The sequence below is a fragment of the Thunnus maccoyii genome, chromosome 23 (genome assembly GCF_910596095.1).
Source record: "Thunnus maccoyii chromosome 23, fThuMac1.1, whole genome shotgun sequence".
Lineage (NCBI taxonomy): Eukaryota > Metazoa > Chordata > Actinopteri > Scombriformes > Scombridae > Thunnus > Thunnus maccoyii.
Genome location: NC_056555.1, coordinates 7,799,588 through 7,813,398, shown reverse-complemented (window position 1 = coordinate 7,813,398; position 13,811 = coordinate 7,799,588). Strand labels below are relative to the sequence as shown.

Here is a 13,811-nt window from a genome sequence, read left to right as displayed (position 1 = left end):
AAGAGGGGATGCGGGAGATGATCATTGGGTGAGTGTTTTGAAGGAGCGGGTCTACTCATTTTACAAGTTTATGGAGCACATGGTAGCAGCACAGCTACTGTGCACAGGTTGAGAGTGTAGAGACTGAACCGTTGTGGCTTTCTTCTCAAGCGCTCATCATCCAGTGTCTTTCCCAATGTTGTCTTAGCGGCAAGGTTCAGGACTACTGTGAAAAACACTGGCTGTCAGAAGTGGGATTCGAACCCACGCCTCCAGGGGAGACTGCGACCTGAACGCAGCGCCTTAGACCGCTCGGCCATCCTGACTGCGTCTGAAGGTCCGGACCTATGATTTTGGATTCACATAGCAATTAGCAATGATCGATAGACTCTCTCGAGGCAAAAAAGGCACCGCTCTCAGCGTATGGCTGCGAGTAGTGACACAGTCAGGCAAACTGACGGTGTAGATCATTAAAATAAATGAATGAGTAAAGCAGAGATAGCGTATGAAATTACCAGTAACGCAGCGGATAAGATTTTAAAAAGGCACCTTTACTGCCTAACGTAAGCAACTTATTAAACTTTTGCTACTTGCTCGGCTCCCTCCTTGGCCAGACTTTCACTTCAAGATCAACTTTTTAGCCCAATGTATTCAGGTCATCTGCCCTCATGATATTCAAGACAATTGAAAAATTGTGTCAATTTCCACATAATCAAAAGATGAATATCTCTTAAGTGTAGATCGCCATGACTTTCAGACAGACTGGAAAAACGGTAACCACAATGGATTCAGTCTTTCAAAAAACAAAGCGTCTTCCAAAGAAAGGGCACTGTTTCCACATTTACAAGCGCTGACAAGATAGGACTAAAGTCCCTGCATTTTACCTGTAAATGGTCTCGCGACCTCTTAAAACCAGGTCCCACCGAGATTTGAACTCGGATCGCTGGATTCAGAGTCCAGAGTGCTAACCATTACACCATGGAACCACACACTAGGTTGAGCAATGGCTCTTGACAAGCTAGTGGAGAACAATGTCGATTTCCATATTAGCCTATGACCATGGCATTTTGCTGTCATGTATAACACAAATAGCCTACGGTAAGAACAGTAACCACAAAGGATTCAGTCTTTCAAAAAACACAGCGTCTTCCAAAAAGAGGGCAGAGCTTTCACATTTTCAAAAGTCACTGCATTTTAAGTGCAAATCTCCTCGAAATCAGGTTCCACCGAGATTTGAACTCGGATCACTGGATTCAAAGTCCAGAGTGCTAACCATTACACCATGGAACCACAGCTCACGTCTACCGGTAAAGTCACCTCACAGGTCCCTCAGGAGAATTGGACGATCTGAAGAGCGAGTGATCAGTCTGCGATCACTGAGCGACTGAGCAGTCTTGATATCAGTCGCAGATTCCCAGCCACTGACGCCATCAGGTGAAGGTGGGTTACTTAGGCAGGTGGACAGGTGGCAGTCTTGAAACCAGGTCCCACCGAGATTTGAACTCGGATCGCTGGATTCAGAGTCCAGAGTGCTAACCATTACACCATGGAACCATGCGCTCTGTTGCATTATGTCTCTTGACAACCTAGTGGAGAACAGTGTCAATTTCCCCATCGGCCTATGGCGATGGTGTTTTGCTATCATTTATAACACAAATAACCTACGTTAAGAACAGTCATTTCCAAGCGACAGGTGAACACACATAAATCTGGTATATCGGGCTAATGCGGCGCTCAGAGACAAGAGGGGATGCGGGAGATGATCATTGGGTGAGTGTTTTGAAGGAGCGGGTCTACTCATTTTACAAGTTTATGGAGCACATGGTAGCAGCACAGCTACTGTGCACAGGTTGAGAGTGTAGAGACTGAACCGTTGTGGCTTTCTTCTCAAGCGCTCATCATCCAGTGTCTTTCCCAATGTTGTCTTAGCGGCAAGGTTCAGGACTACTGTGAAAAACACTGGCTGTCAGAAGTGGGATTCGAACCCACGCCTCCAGGGGAGACTGCGACCTGAACGCAGCGCCTTAGACCGCTCGGCCATCCTGACTGCATCTGAAGGTCCGGACCTATGATTTTGGATTCACATAGCAATTAGCAATGATCGATAGACTCTCTCGAGGCAAAAAAGGCACCGCTCTCAGCGTATGGCTGCGAGTAGTGACACAGTCAGGCAAACTGACGGTGTAGATCATTAAAATAAATGAATGAGTAAAGCAGAGATAGCGTATGAAATTACCAGTAACGCAGCGGATAAGATTTTAAAAAGGCACCTTTACTGCCTAACGTAAGCAACTTATTAAACTTTTGCTACTTGCTCGGCTCCCTCCTTGGCCAGACTTTCACTTCAAGATCAACTTTTTAGCCCAATGTATTCAGGTCATCTGCCCTCATGATATTCAAGACAATTGAAAAATTGTGTCAATTTCCACATAATCAAAAGATGAATATCTCTTAAGTGTAGATCGCCATGACTTTCAGACAGACTGGAAAAACGGTAACCACAATGGATTCAGTCTTTCAAAAAACAAAGCGTCTTCCAAAGAAAGGGCACTGTTTCCACATTTACAAGCGCTGACAAGATAGGACTAAAGTCCCTGCATTTTACCTGTAAATGGTCTCGCGACCTCTTAACCAGGTCCCACCGAGATTTGAACTCGGATCGCTGGATTCAGAGTCCAGAGTGCTAACCATTACACCATGGAACCACACACTAGGTTGAGCAATGGCTCTTGACAAGCTGGTGGAGATTTCCATATTAGCCTATGACCATGGCATTTTGCTGTCATGTATAACACAAATAGCCTACGGTAAGAACAGTAACCACAAAGGATTCAGTCTTTCAAAAAACACAGCGTCTTCCAAAAAGAGGGCAGAGCTTTCACATTTTCAAAAGTCACTGCATTTTAAGTGCAAATCTCCTCGAAATCAGGTTCCACCGAGATTTGAACTCGGATCACTGGATTCAAAGTCCAGAGTGCTAACCATTACACCATGGAACCACAGCTCACGTCTACCGGTAAAGTCACCTCACAGGTCCCTCAGGAGAATTGGACGATCTGAAGAGCAAGTGATCAGTCTGCGATCACTGAGCGACTGAGCAGTCTTGATATCAGTCGCAGATTCCCAGCCACTGACGCCATCAGGTGAAGGTGGGTTACTTAGGCAGGTGGACAGGTGGCAGTCTTGAAACCAGGTCCCACCGAGATTTGAACTCGGATCGCTGGATTCAGAGTCCAGAGTGCTAACCATTACACCATGGAACCATGCGCTCTGTTGCATTATGTCTCTTGACAACCTAGTGGAGAACAGTGTCAATTTCCCCATCGGCCTATGGCGATGGTGTTTTGCTATCATTTATAACACAAATAACCTACGTTAAGAACAGTCATTTCCAAGCGACAGGTGAACACACATAAATCTGGTATATCGGGCTAATGCGGCGCTCAGAGACAAGAGGGGATGCGGGAGATGATCATTGGGTGAGTGTTTTGAAGGAGCGGGTCTACTCATTTTACAAGTTTATGGAGCACATGGTAGCAGCACAGCTACTGTGCACCAACGCATTGCTTTCTGTGCACAGGTTGAGAGTGTAGAGACTGAACCGTTGTGGCTTTCTTCTCAAGCGCTCATCATCCAGTGTCTTTCCCAATGTTGTCTTAGCGGCAAGGTTCAGGACTACTGTGAAAAACACTGGCTGTCAGAAGTGGGATTCGAACCCACGCCTCCAGGGGAGACTGCGACCTGAACGCAGCGCCTTAGACCGCTCGGCCATCCTGACTGCGTCTGAAGGTCCGGACCTATGATTTTGGATCCACATAGCAATTAGCAATGATCGATGGACTGTCTCGAGGCAAAAAAGGCACCGCTCTCAGCGTATGGCTGCGAGTAGTGACACAGTCAGGCAAACTGACGGTGTAGATCATTAAAATAAATGAATGAGTAAAGCAGAGATAGCGTATGAAATTACCAGTAACGCAGCGGATAAGATTTTAAAAAGGCACCTTTACTGCCTAACGTAAGCAACTTATTAAACTTTTGCTACTTGCTCGGCTCCCTCCTTGGCCAGACTTTCACTTCAAGATCAACTTTTTAGCCCAATGTATTCAGGTCATCTGCCCTCATGATATTCAAGACAATTGAAAAATTGTGTCAATTTCCACATAATCAAAAGATGAATATCTCTTAAGTGTAGATCGCCATGACTTTCAGACAGACTGGAAAAACGGTAACCACAATGGATTCAGTCTTTCAAAAAACAAAGCGTCTTCCAAAGAAAGGGCACTGTTTCCACATTTACAAGCGCTGACAAGATAGGACTAAAGTCCCTGCATTTTACCTGTAAATGGTCTCGCGACCTCTTAAAACCAGGTCCCACCGAGATTTGAACTCGGATCGCTGGATTCAGAGTCCAGAGTGCTAACCATTACACCATGGAACCACACACTAGGTTGAGCAATGGCTCTTGACAAGCTGGTGGAGATTTCCATATTAGCCTATGACCATGGCATTTTGCTGTCATGTATAACACAAATAGCCTACGGTAAGAACAGCCTGTGGACAGTAACCACAAAGGATTCAGTCTTTCAAAAAACACAGCGTCTTCCAAAAAGAGGGCAGAGCTTTCACATTTTCAAAAGTCACTGCATTTTAAGTGCAAATCTCCTCGAAATCAGGTTCCACCGAGATTTGAACTCGGATCACTGGATTCAAAGTCCAGAGTGCTAACCATTACACCATGGAACCACAGCTCACGTCTACCGGTAAAGTCACCTCACAGGTCCCTCAGGAGAATTGGACGATCTGAAGAGCGAGTGATCAGTCTGCGATCACTGAGCGACTGAGCAGTCTTGATATCAGTCGCAGATTCCCAGCCACTGACGCCATCAGGTGAAGGTGGGTTACTTAGGCAGGTGGACAGGTGGCAGTCTTGAAACCAGGTCCCACCGAGATTTGAACTCGGATCGCTGGATTCAGAGTCCAGAGTGCTAACCATTACACCATGGAACCATGCGCTCTGTTGCATTATGTCTCTTGACAACCTAGTGGAGAACAGTGTCAATTTCCCCATCGGCCTATGGCGATGGTGTTTTGCTATCATTTATAACACAAATAACCTACGTTAAGAACAGTCATTTCCAAGCGACAGGTGAACACACATAAATCTGGTATATCGGGCTAATGCGGCGCTCAGAGACAAGAGGGGATGCGGGAGATGATCATTGGGTGAGTGTTTTGAAGGAGCGGGTCTACTCATTTTACAAGTTTATGGAGCACATGGTAGCAGCACAGCTACTGTGCACCAACGCATTGCTTTCTGTGCACAGGTTGAGAGTGTAGAGACTGAACCGTTGTGGCTTTCTTCTCAAGCGCTCATCATCCAGTGTCTTTCCCAATGTTGTCTTAGCGGCAAGGTTCAGGACTACTGTGAAAAACACTGGCTGTCAGAAGTGGGATTCGAACCCACGCCTCCAGGGGAGACTGCGACCTGAACGCAGCGCCTTAGACCGCTCGGCCATCCTGACTGCGTCTGAAGGTCCGGACCTATGATTTTGGATCCACATAGCAATTAGCAATGATCGATGGACTGTCTCGAGGCAAAAAAGGCACCGCTCTCAGCGTATGGCTGCGAGTAGTGACACAGTCAGGCAAACTGACGGTGTAGATCATTAAAATAAATGAATGAGTAAAGCAGAGATAGCGTATGAAATTACCAGTAACGCAGCGGATAAGATTTTAAAAAGGCACCTTTACTGCCTAACGTAAGCAACTTATTAAACTTTTGCTACTTGCTCGGCTCCCTCCTTGGCCAGACTTTCACTTCAAGATCAACTTTTTAGCCCAATGTATTCAGGTCATCTGCCCTCATGATATTCAAGACAATTGAAAAATTGTGTCAATTTCCACATAATCAAAAGATGAATATCTCTTAAGTGTAGATCGCCATGACTTTCAGACAGACTGGAAAAACGGTAACCACAATGGATTCAGTCTTTCAAAAAACAAAGCGTCTTCCAAAGAAAGGGCACTGTTTCCACATTTACAAGCGCTGACAAGATAGGACTAAAGTCCCTGCATTTTACCTGTAAATGGTCTCGCGACCTCTTAAAACCAGGTCCCACCGAGATTTGAACTCGGATCGCTGGATTCAGAGTCCAGAGTGCTAACCATTACACCATGGAACCACACACTAGGTTGAGCAATGGCTCTTGACAAGCTAGTGGAGAACAATGTCGATTTCCATATTAGCCTATGACCATGGCATTTTGCTGTCATGTATAACACAAATAGCCTACGGTAAGAACAGTAACCACAAAGGATTCAGTCTTTCAAAAAACACAGCGTCTTCCAAAAAGAGGGCAGAGCTTTCACATTTTCAAAAGTCACTGCATTTTAAGTGCAAATCTCCTCGAAATCAGGTTCCACCGAGATTTGAACTCGGATCACTGGATTCAAAGTCCAGAGTGCTAACCATTACACCATGGAACCATGTGCTCTGTTGCATTATGTCTCTTGACAACCTATTTGAGAACAGTGTCAATTTCCCCATCGGCCTATGGCGATGGTGTTTTGCTATCATTTATAACACAAATAGCCTACGGTAAGAACAGTAACCACAAAGGATTCAGTCTTTCAAAAAACACAGCGTCTTCCAAAAAGAGGGCAGAGCTTTCACATTTTCAAAAGTCACTGCATTTTAAGTGCAAATCTTCTCGAAATCAGGTTCCACCGCGATTTGAACTCGGATCACTAACCATTACACCATGGAACCACAGCTCACAACTACCCGTAAAGTCACCTCACAGGTCCCTCAGGAGAATTGGACGATCTGAAGAGCGAGTGATCAGTCTGCGATCACTGAGCGACTGAGCAGTCTTGATATCAGTCGCAGATTCCCAGCCACTGACGCCATCAGGTGAAGGTGGGTTACTTAGGCAGGTGGACAGGTGGCAGTCTTGAAACCAGGTCCCACCGAGATTTGAACTCGGATCGCTGGATTCAGAGTCCAGAGTGCTAACCATTACACCATGGAACCATGCGCTCTGTTGCATTATGTCTCTTGACAACCTAGTGGAGAACAGTGTCAATTTCCCCATCGGCCTATGGCGATGGTGTTTTGCTATCATTTATAACACAAATAACCTACGTTAAGAACAGTCATTTCCAAGCGACAGGTGAACACACATAAATCTGGTATATCGGGCTAATGCGGCGCTCAGAGACAAGAGGGGATGCGGGAGATGATCATTGGGTGAGTGTTTTGAAGGAGCGGGTCTACTCATTTTACAAGTTTATGGAGCACATGGTAGCAGCACAGCTACTGTGCACAGGTTGAGAGTGTAGAGACTGAACCGTTGTGGCTTTCTTCTCAAGCGCTCATCATCAATGTTGTCTTAGCAGCAAGGTTCAGGACTACTGTGAAAAACACTGGCTGTCAGAAGTGGGATTCGAACCCACGCCTCCAGGGGAGACTGCGACCTGAACGCAGCGCCTTAGACCGCTCGGCCATCCTGACTGCGTCTGAAGGTCCGGACCTATGATTTTGGATCCACATAGCAATTAGCAATGATCGATGGACTCTCTCGAGGCAAAAAAGGCACCGCTCTCAGCGTATGGCTGCGAGTAGTGACACAGTCAGGCAAACTGACGGTGTAGATCATTAAAATAAATGAATGAGTAAAGCAGAGATAGCGTATGAAATTACCAGTAACGCAGCGGATAAGATTTTAAAAAGGCACCTTTACTGCCTAACGTAAGCAACTTATTAAACTTTTGCTACTTGCTCGGCTCCCTCCTTGGCCAGACTTTCACTTCAAGATCAACTTTTTAGCCCAATGTATTCAGGTCATCTGCCCTCATGATATTCAAGACAATTGAAAAATTGTGTCAATTTCCACATAATCAAAAGATGAATATCTCTTAAGTGTAGATCGCCATGACTTTCAGACAGACTGGAAAAACGGTAACCACAATGGATTCAGTCTTTCAAAAAACAAAGCGTCTTCCAAAGAAAGGGCACTGTTTCCACATTTACAAGCGCTGACAAGATAGGACTAAAGTCCCTGCATTTTACCTGTAAATGGTCTCGCGACCTCTTAAAACCAGGTCCCACCGAGATTTGAACTCGGATCGCTGGATTCAGAGTCCAGAGTGCTAACCATTACACCATGGAACCACACACTAGGTTGAGCAATGGCTCTTGACAAGCTAGTGGAGAACAATGTCGATTTCCATATTAGCCTATGACCATGGCATTTTGCTGTCATGTATAACACAAATAGCCTACGGTAAGAACAGTAACCACAAAGGATTCAGTCTTTCAAAAAACACAGCGTCTTCCAAAAAGAGGGCAGAGCTTTCACATTTTCAAAAGTCACTGCATTTTAAGTGCAAATCTCCTCGAAATCAGGTTCCACCGAGATTTGAACTCGGATCACTGGATTCAAAGTCCAGAGTGCTAACCATTACACCATGGAACCACAGCTCACGTCTACCGGTAAAGTCACCTCACAGGTCCCTCAGGAGAATTGGACGATCTGAAGAGCGAGTGATCAGTCTGCGATCACTGAGCGACTGAGCAGTCTTGATATCAGTCACAGATTCCCAGCCACTGACGCCATCAGGTGAAGGTGGGTTACTTAGGCAGGTGGACAGGTGGCAGTCTTGAAACCAGGTCCCACCGAGATTTGAACTCGGATCGCTGGATTCAGAGTCCAGAGTGCTAACCATTACACCATGGAACCATGCGCTCTGTTGCATTATGTCTCTTGACAACCTAGTGGAGAACAGTGTCAATTTCCCCATCGGCCTATGGCGATGGTGTTTTGCTATCATTTATAACACAAATAACCTACGTTAAGAACAGTCATTTCCAAGCGACAGGTGAACACACATAAATCTGGTATATCGGGCTAATGCGGCGCTCAGAGACAAGAGGGGATGCGGGAGATGATCATTGGGTGAGTGTTTTGAAGGAGCGGGTCTACTCATTTTACAAGTTTATGGAGCACATGGTAGCAGCACAGCTACTGTGCACAGGTTGAGAGTGTAGAGACTGAACCGTTGTGGCTTTCTTCTCAAGCGCTCATCATCCAGTGTCTTTCCCAATGTTGTCTTAGCGGCAAGGTTCAGGACTACTGTGAAAAACACTGGCTGTCAGAAGTGGGATTCGAACCCACGCCTCCAGGGGAGACTGCGACCTGAACGCAGCGCCTTAGACCGCTCGGCCATCCTGACTGCGTCTGAAGGTCCGGACCTATGATTTTGGATCCACATAGCAATTAGCAATGATCGATAGACTCTCTCGAGGCAAAAAAGGCACCGCTCTCAGCGTATGGCTGCGAGTAGTGACACAGTCAGGCAAACTGACGGTGTAGATCATTAAAATAAATGAATGAGTAAAGCAGAGATAGCGTATGAAATTACCAGTAACGCAGCGGATAAGATTTTAAAAAGGCACCTTTACTGCCTAACGTAAGCAACTTATTAAACTTTTGCTACTTGCTCGGCTCCCTCCTTGGCCAGACTTTCACTTCAAGATCAACTTTTTAGCCCAATGTATTCAGGTCATCTGCCCTCATGATATTCAAGACAATTGAAAAATTGTGTCAATTTCCACATAATCAAAAGATGAATATCTCTTAAGTGTAGATCGCCATGACTTTCAGACAGACTGGAAAAACGGTAACCACAATGGATTCAGTCTTTCAAAAAACAAAGCGTCTTCCAAAGAAAGGGCACTGTTTCCACATTTACAAGCGCTGACAAGATAGGACTAAAGTCCCTGCATTTTACCTGTAAATGGTCTCGCGACCTCTTAAAACCAGGTCCCACCGAGATTTGAACTCGGATCGCTGGATTCAGAGTCCAGAGTGCTAACCATTACACCATGGAACCACACACTAGGTTGAGCAATGGCTCTTGACAAGCTGGTGGAGATTTCCATATTAGCCTATGACCATGGCATTTTGCTGTCATGTATAACACAAATAGCCTACGGTAAGAACAGTAACCACAAAGGATTCAGTCTTTCAAAAAACACAGCGTCTTCCAAAAAGAGGGCAGAGCTTTCACATTTTCAAAAGTCACTGCATTTTAAGTGCAAATCTCCTCGAAATCAGGTTCCACCGAGATTTGAACTCGGATCACTGGATTCAAAGTCCAGAGTGCTAACCATTACACCATGGAACCACAGCTCACGTCTACCGGTAAAGTCACCTCACAGGTCCCTCAGGAGAATTGGACGATCTGAAGAGCGAGTGATCAGTCTGCGATCACTGAGCGACTGAGCAGTCTTGATATCAGTCGCAGATTCCCAGCCACTGACGCCATCAGGTGAAGGTGGGTTACTTAGGCAGGTGGACAGGTGGCAGTCTTGAAACCAGGTCCCACCGAGATTTGAACTCGGATCGCTGGATTCAGAGTCCAGAGTGCTAACCATTACACCATGGAACCATGCGCTCTGTTGCATTATGTCTCTTGACAACCTAGTGGAGAACAGTGTCAATTTCCCCATCGGCCTATGGCGATGGTGTTTTGCTATCATTTATAACACAAATAACCTACGTTAAGAACAGTCATTTCCAAGCGACAGGTGAACACACATAAATCTGGTATATCGGGCTAATGCGGCGCTCAGAGACAAGAGGGGATGCGGGAGATGATCATTGGGTGAGTGTTTTGAAGGAGCGGGTCTACTCATTTTACAAGTTTATGGAGCACATGGTAGCAGCACAGCTACTGTGCACCAACGCATTGCTTTCTGTGCACAGGTTGAGAGTGTAGAGACTGAACCGTTGTGGCTTTCTTCTCAAGCGCTCATCATCCAGTGTCTTTCCCAATGTTGTCTTAGCGGCAAGGTTCAGGACTACTGTGAAAAACACTGGCTGTCAGAAGTGGGATTCGAACCCACGCCTCCAGGGGAGACTGCGACCTGAACGCAGCGCCTTAGACCGCTCGGCCATCCTGACTGCGTCTGAAGGTCCGGACCTATGATTTTGGATCCACATAGCAATTAGCAATGATCGATGGACTGTCTCGAGGCAAAAAAGGCACCGCTCTCAGCGTATGGCTGCGAGTAGTGACACAGTCAGGCAAACTGACGGTGTAGATCATTAAAATAAATGAATGAGTAAAGCAGAGATAGCGTATGAAATTACCAGTAACGCAGCGGATAAGATTTTAAAAAGGCACCTTTACTGCCTAACGTAAGCAACTTATTAAACTTTTGCTACTTGCTCGGCTCCCTCCTTGGCCAGACTTTCACTTCAAGATCAACTTTTTAGCCCAATGTATTCAGGTCATCTGCCCTCATGATATTCAAGACAATTGAAAAATTGTGTCAATTTCCACATAATCAAAAGATGAATATCTCTTAAGTGTAGATCGCCATGACTTTCAGACAGACTGGAAAAACGGTAACCACAATGGATTCAGTCTTTCAAAAAACAAAGCGTCTTCCAAAGAAAGGGCACTGTTTCCACATTTACAAGCGCTGACAAGATAGGACTAAAGTCCCTGCATTTTACCTGTAAATGGTCTCGCGACCTCTTAAAACCAGGTCCCACCGAGATTTGAACTCGGATCGCTGGATTCAGAGTCCAGAGTGCTAACCATTACACCATGGACCAACACACTAGGTTGAGCAATGGCTCTTGACAAGCTAGTGGAGAACAATGTCGATTTCCATATTAGCCTATGACCATGGCATTTTGCTGTCATGTATAACACAAATAGCCTACGGTAAGAACAGTAACCACAAAGGATTCAGTCTTTCAAAAAACACAGCGTCTTCCAAAAAGAGGGCAGAGCTTTCACATTTTCAAAAGTCACTGCATTTTAAGTGCAAATCTCCTCGAAATCAGGTTCCACCGAGATTTGAACTCGGATCACTGGATTCAAAGTCCAGAGTGCTAACCATTACACCATGGAACCACAGCTCACGTCTACCGGTAAAGTCACCTCACAGGTCCCTCAGGAGAATTGGACGATCTGAAGAGCGAGTGATCAGTCTGCGATCACTGAGCGACTGAGCAGTCTTGATATCAGTCGCAGATTCCCAGCCACTGACGCCATCAGGTGAAGGTGGGTTACTTAGGCAGGTGGACAGGTGGCAGTCTTGATACCAGGTCCCACCGAGATTTGAACTCGGATCGCTGGATTCAGAGTCCAGAGTGCTAACCATTACACCATGGAACCATGCGCTCTGTTGTATTATGTCTCTTGACAACCTAGTGGAGAACAGTGTCAATTTCCCCAGCGGCCTATGGCGATGGTGTTTTGCTATCATTTATAACACAAATAACCTACGTTAAGAACAGTCATTTCCAAGCGACAGGTGAACACACATAAATCTGGTATATCGGGCTAATGCGGCGCTCAGAGACAAGAGGGGATGCGGGAGATGATCATTGGGTGAGTGTTTTGAAGGAGCGGGTCTACTCATTTTACAAGTTTATGGAGCACATGGTAGCAGCACAGCTACTGTGCACAGGTTGAGAGTGTAGAGACTGAACCGTTGTGGCTTTCTTCTCAAGCGCTCATCATCCAGTGTCTTTCCCAATGTTGTCTTAGCGGCAAGGTTCAGGACTACTGTGAAAAACACTGGCTGTCAGAAGTGGGATTCGAACCCACGCCTCCAGGGGAGACTGCGACCTGAACGCAGCGCCTTAGACCGCTCGGCCATCCTGACTGCGTCTGAAGGTCCGGACCTATGATTTTGGATCCACATAGCAATTAGCAATGATCGATAGACTCTCTCGAGGCAAAAAAGGCACCGCTCTCAGCGTATGGCTGCGAGTAGTGACACAGTCAGGCAAACTGACGGTGTAGATCATTAAAATAAATGAATGAGTAAAGCAGAGATAGCGTATGAAATTACCAGTAACGCAGCGGATAAGATTTTAAAAAGGCACCTTTACTGCCTAACGTAAGCAACTTATTAAACTTTTGCTACTTGCTCGGCTCCCTCCTTGGCCAGACTTTCACTTCAAGATCAACTTTTTAGCCCAATGTATTCAGGTCATCTGCCCTCATGATATTCAAGACAATTGAAAAATTGTGTCAATTTCCACATAATCAAAAGATGAATATCTCTTAAGTGTAGATCGCCATGACTTTCAGACAGACTGGAAAAACGGTAACCACAATGGATTCAGTCTTTCAAAAAACAAAGCGTCTTCCAAAGAAAGGGCACTGTTTCCACATTTACAAGCGCTGACAAGATAGGACTAAAGTCCCTGCATTTTACCTGTAAATGGTCTCGCGACCTCTTAAAACCAGGTCCCACCGAGATTTGAACTCGGATCGCTGGATTCAGAGTCCAGAGTGCTAACCATTACACCATGGAACCACACACTAGGTTGAGCAATGGCTCTTGACAAGCTGGTGGAGATTTCCATATTAGCCTATGACCATGGCATTTTGCTGTCATGTATAACACAAATAGCCTACGGTAAGAACAGCCTGTGGACAGTAACCACAAAGGATTCAGTCTTTCAAAAAACACAGCGTCTTCCAAAAAGAGGGCAGAGCTTTCACATTTTCAAAAGTCACTGCATTTTAAGTGCAAATCTCCTCGAAATCAGGTTCCACCGAGATTTGAACTCGGATCACTGGATTCAAAGTCCAGAGTGCTAACCATTACACCATGGAACCACAGCTCACGTCTACCGGTAAAGTCACCTCACAGGTCCCTCAGGAGAATTGGACGATCTGAAGAGCGAGTGATCAGTCTGCGATCACTGAGCGACTGAGCAGTCTTGATATCAGTCGCAGATTCCCAGCCACTGACGCCATCAGGTGAAGGTGGGTTACTTAGGCAGGTGGACAGGTGG

General features: G+C 45.8%; 31 non-coding genes across 31 annotated transcripts; all 31 read right to left on the bottom strand.

The window, feature by feature from the left end:
* Window positions 1-222: 222 nt before the first annotated feature.
* Window positions 223-305, bottom strand: trnal-cag. The gene has a single exon. It is a non-coding gene; the product is annotated as a tRNA-Leu (tRNA).
* Window positions 306-893: 588 nt separating this feature from the next.
* Window positions 894-965, bottom strand: trnaq-cug. Its single transcript has one exon. It is a non-coding gene; the product is annotated as a tRNA-Gln (tRNA).
* A 232-nt stretch (window positions 966-1,197) lies between these two features.
* On the bottom strand, window positions 1,198-1,269 carry trnaq-uug. Its single transcript has one exon. It is a non-coding gene; the product is annotated as a tRNA-Gln (tRNA).
* A 192-nt stretch (window positions 1,270-1,461) lies between these two features.
* On the bottom strand, window positions 1,462-1,533 carry trnaq-cug. The gene has a single exon. It is a non-coding gene; the product is annotated as a tRNA-Gln (tRNA).
* A 410-nt stretch (window positions 1,534-1,943) lies between these two features.
* On the bottom strand, window positions 1,944-2,026 carry trnal-cag. Its single transcript has one exon. It is a non-coding gene; the product is annotated as a tRNA-Leu (tRNA).
* Window positions 2,027-2,612: 586 nt separating this feature from the next.
* Window positions 2,613-2,684, bottom strand: trnaq-cug. The gene has a single exon. It is a non-coding gene; the product is annotated as a tRNA-Gln (tRNA).
* Window positions 2,685-2,906: 222 nt separating this feature from the next.
* On the bottom strand, window positions 2,907-2,978 carry trnaq-uug. Its single transcript has one exon. It is a non-coding gene; the product is annotated as a tRNA-Gln (tRNA).
* Window positions 2,979-3,170: 192 nt separating this feature from the next.
* trnaq-cug lies at window positions 3,171-3,242 on the bottom strand. Its single transcript has one exon. It is a non-coding gene; the product is annotated as a tRNA-Gln (tRNA).
* A 432-nt stretch (window positions 3,243-3,674) lies between these two features.
* On the bottom strand, window positions 3,675-3,757 carry trnal-cag. Its single transcript has one exon. It is a non-coding gene; the product is annotated as a tRNA-Leu (tRNA).
* Window positions 3,758-4,345: 588 nt separating this feature from the next.
* Window positions 4,346-4,417, bottom strand: trnaq-cug. Its single transcript has one exon. It is a non-coding gene; the product is annotated as a tRNA-Gln (tRNA).
* Window positions 4,418-4,650: 233 nt separating this feature from the next.
* trnaq-uug lies at window positions 4,651-4,722 on the bottom strand. The gene has a single exon. It is a non-coding gene; the product is annotated as a tRNA-Gln (tRNA).
* Window positions 4,723-4,914: 192 nt separating this feature from the next.
* Window positions 4,915-4,986, bottom strand: trnaq-cug. The gene has a single exon. It is a non-coding gene; the product is annotated as a tRNA-Gln (tRNA).
* A 432-nt stretch (window positions 4,987-5,418) lies between these two features.
* trnal-cag lies at window positions 5,419-5,501 on the bottom strand. The gene has a single exon. It is a non-coding gene; the product is annotated as a tRNA-Leu (tRNA).
* A 588-nt stretch (window positions 5,502-6,089) lies between these two features.
* trnaq-cug lies at window positions 6,090-6,161 on the bottom strand. Its single transcript has one exon. It is a non-coding gene; the product is annotated as a tRNA-Gln (tRNA).
* A 232-nt stretch (window positions 6,162-6,393) lies between these two features.
* trnaq-uug lies at window positions 6,394-6,465 on the bottom strand. Its single transcript has one exon. It is a non-coding gene; the product is annotated as a tRNA-Gln (tRNA).
* Window positions 6,466-6,940: 475 nt separating this feature from the next.
* On the bottom strand, window positions 6,941-7,012 carry trnaq-cug. Its single transcript has one exon. It is a non-coding gene; the product is annotated as a tRNA-Gln (tRNA).
* A 397-nt stretch (window positions 7,013-7,409) lies between these two features.
* Window positions 7,410-7,492, bottom strand: trnal-cag. Its single transcript has one exon. It is a non-coding gene; the product is annotated as a tRNA-Leu (tRNA).
* A 588-nt stretch (window positions 7,493-8,080) lies between these two features.
* Window positions 8,081-8,152, bottom strand: trnaq-cug. The gene has a single exon. It is a non-coding gene; the product is annotated as a tRNA-Gln (tRNA).
* A 232-nt stretch (window positions 8,153-8,384) lies between these two features.
* trnaq-uug lies at window positions 8,385-8,456 on the bottom strand. The gene has a single exon. It is a non-coding gene; the product is annotated as a tRNA-Gln (tRNA).
* A 192-nt stretch (window positions 8,457-8,648) lies between these two features.
* On the bottom strand, window positions 8,649-8,720 carry trnaq-cug. The gene has a single exon. It is a non-coding gene; the product is annotated as a tRNA-Gln (tRNA).
* Window positions 8,721-9,130: 410 nt separating this feature from the next.
* trnal-cag lies at window positions 9,131-9,213 on the bottom strand. Its single transcript has one exon. It is a non-coding gene; the product is annotated as a tRNA-Leu (tRNA).
* Window positions 9,214-9,801: 588 nt separating this feature from the next.
* On the bottom strand, window positions 9,802-9,873 carry trnaq-cug. The gene has a single exon. It is a non-coding gene; the product is annotated as a tRNA-Gln (tRNA).
* A 222-nt stretch (window positions 9,874-10,095) lies between these two features.
* Window positions 10,096-10,167, bottom strand: trnaq-uug. The gene has a single exon. It is a non-coding gene; the product is annotated as a tRNA-Gln (tRNA).
* Window positions 10,168-10,359: 192 nt separating this feature from the next.
* Window positions 10,360-10,431, bottom strand: trnaq-cug. Its single transcript has one exon. It is a non-coding gene; the product is annotated as a tRNA-Gln (tRNA).
* A 432-nt stretch (window positions 10,432-10,863) lies between these two features.
* Window positions 10,864-10,946, bottom strand: trnal-cag. Its single transcript has one exon. It is a non-coding gene; the product is annotated as a tRNA-Leu (tRNA).
* A 588-nt stretch (window positions 10,947-11,534) lies between these two features.
* Window positions 11,535-11,605, bottom strand: trnaq-cug. The gene has a single exon. It is a non-coding gene; the product is annotated as a tRNA-Gln (tRNA).
* A 233-nt stretch (window positions 11,606-11,838) lies between these two features.
* trnaq-uug lies at window positions 11,839-11,910 on the bottom strand. The gene has a single exon. It is a non-coding gene; the product is annotated as a tRNA-Gln (tRNA).
* A 192-nt stretch (window positions 11,911-12,102) lies between these two features.
* Window positions 12,103-12,174, bottom strand: trnaq-cug. Its single transcript has one exon. It is a non-coding gene; the product is annotated as a tRNA-Gln (tRNA).
* Window positions 12,175-12,584: 410 nt separating this feature from the next.
* Window positions 12,585-12,667, bottom strand: trnal-cag. Its single transcript has one exon. It is a non-coding gene; the product is annotated as a tRNA-Leu (tRNA).
* Window positions 12,668-13,255: 588 nt separating this feature from the next.
* trnaq-cug lies at window positions 13,256-13,327 on the bottom strand. The gene has a single exon. It is a non-coding gene; the product is annotated as a tRNA-Gln (tRNA).
* Window positions 13,328-13,560: 233 nt separating this feature from the next.
* On the bottom strand, window positions 13,561-13,632 carry trnaq-uug. The gene has a single exon. It is a non-coding gene; the product is annotated as a tRNA-Gln (tRNA).
* Window positions 13,633-13,811: the final 179 nt, after the last annotated feature.